We start from the raw sequence: 1,709 nt of genomic DNA on the forward strand, positions 1-1,709 counted from the left end.
GTCCGTAGGCCTTTGGTATGGGGGTGTTCGGATCCCACACCCGGTACAAGAATGAGGGCCCTCTCTCTCTTCTGCACTCCAGCTAAGAGTCACCTTCTCTGTTTCGGACGGGGGAAGTCCTCTCTTTGCACAAGTCCCGTGCACACTATCGACGGGCCACTACCCTGCCCCGGTCCACTATGGGTTCCCCTGAGCCTACTCTCCACTTCAGCTCCAAGACTTCTGCTTTTTCTTTGCTTCACTTCCCCTGCAGCACAGGAGCTACAACCCCTGTCTGCACTCCTCTCCCTCCTTCCACCGACTGACTCAACTCCTTCCCTCCTGCTCCTTTAGTTACACTTGGGGGGGAGGTGCGACTTCTTCACTGTACCAGTGTGGGATCAGGTGTTACCAGGGAGGTTTAACTCTTTCTGTGACTACCTGGTTTTGTCAGGGCGTCACAGCTACAAGGAGGGGAGGGGGCGGTCCTGAGCTGGAGGGGGCTCCCGGAGCTTATGAGCAGCAGCGCGGCAGGGACAGAAATGAAGCTGCTTCTGAGAAGAAGAAGATGCATTCAGTGGTGGATCAGCAAGACCTGCGGTGATGTCATGCCCATGTGACCGTGTGAGAGTAGCCGGGAAGTCCTCTCTTTGCACAAGTCCCGTGCACACTATCGACGGGCCACTACCCTGCCCCGGTCCACTATGGGTTCCCCTGAGCCTACTCTCCACTTCAGCTCCAAGACTTCTGCTTTTTCTTTGCTTCACTTCCCCTGCAGCACAGGAGCTACAACCCCTGTCTGCACTCCTCTCCCTCCTTCCACCGACTGACTCAACTCCTTCCCTCCTGCTCCTTTAGTTACACTTGGGGGGGAGGTGCGACTTCTTCACTGTACCAGTGTGGGATCAGGTGTTACCAGGGAGGTTTAACTCTTTCTGTGACTACCTGGTTTTGTCAGGGCGTCACAGCTACAAGGAGGGGAGGGGGCGGTCCTGAGCTGGAGGGGGCTCCCGGAGCTTATGAGCAGCAGCGCGGCAGGGACAGAAATGAAGCTGCTTCTGAGAAGAAGAAGATGCATTCAGTGGTGGATCAGCAAGACCTGCGGTGATGTCATGCCCATGTGACCGTGTGAGAGTAGCCGGGCAGGAGCTGCTGACTGAGGAAGATGTGAGCACGATAATGAGGGGTGATAGGGGATGGGGTGCGGGGTGAGTGGCATATGAGGGGTCTAGACTCTGACAGAGGGGTTTTAAGGGATACTGTGTGTAGTACATGGGGCTTTAGTGTGTTTGAGAGACGGGTAATTTGGGGTACAGCCAGTCTATGCAGGGCATGAGGGTGCTTGGTGTGTGTGATTTGGGGGGGGGGGGAAGGGTGTGTGATTTGGGGGGTGCAGGGTGTGTGTGATTTATGGGGTGCAGGCAGGGTGTGTGTGATTTATGGGGTGCAGAATGTGCACCAGTCCCTGCTGCGTGACATGAGTGCAGTCCATACAGTAACCATATATCAGTAGGGATTAGGGAAAGAGGGATAGCAGCAGTCAGAGCATGGGATGGGATTGGGAAAGCCGGGTGCTGAGCTGAGAGAAAAAGGCTCTTTTCCTAATCGCCCAGCCTTTCTATGTTCCAACATCCATCTTGTCCTCAGTTTCCAGCTTTGCCACTCTCTGATATCATGGGAAAGCTAGGTGCTGAGCTAAGAGAAAGAGGCTCTTTTCCTAATCACCAAGC

This window comes from Anomaloglossus baeobatrachus, chromosome 1 (genome assembly GCF_048569485.1).
Source record: "Anomaloglossus baeobatrachus isolate aAnoBae1 chromosome 1, aAnoBae1.hap1, whole genome shotgun sequence".
Classification (NCBI taxonomy): domain Eukaryota; kingdom Metazoa; phylum Chordata; class Amphibia; order Anura; family Aromobatidae; genus Anomaloglossus; species Anomaloglossus baeobatrachus.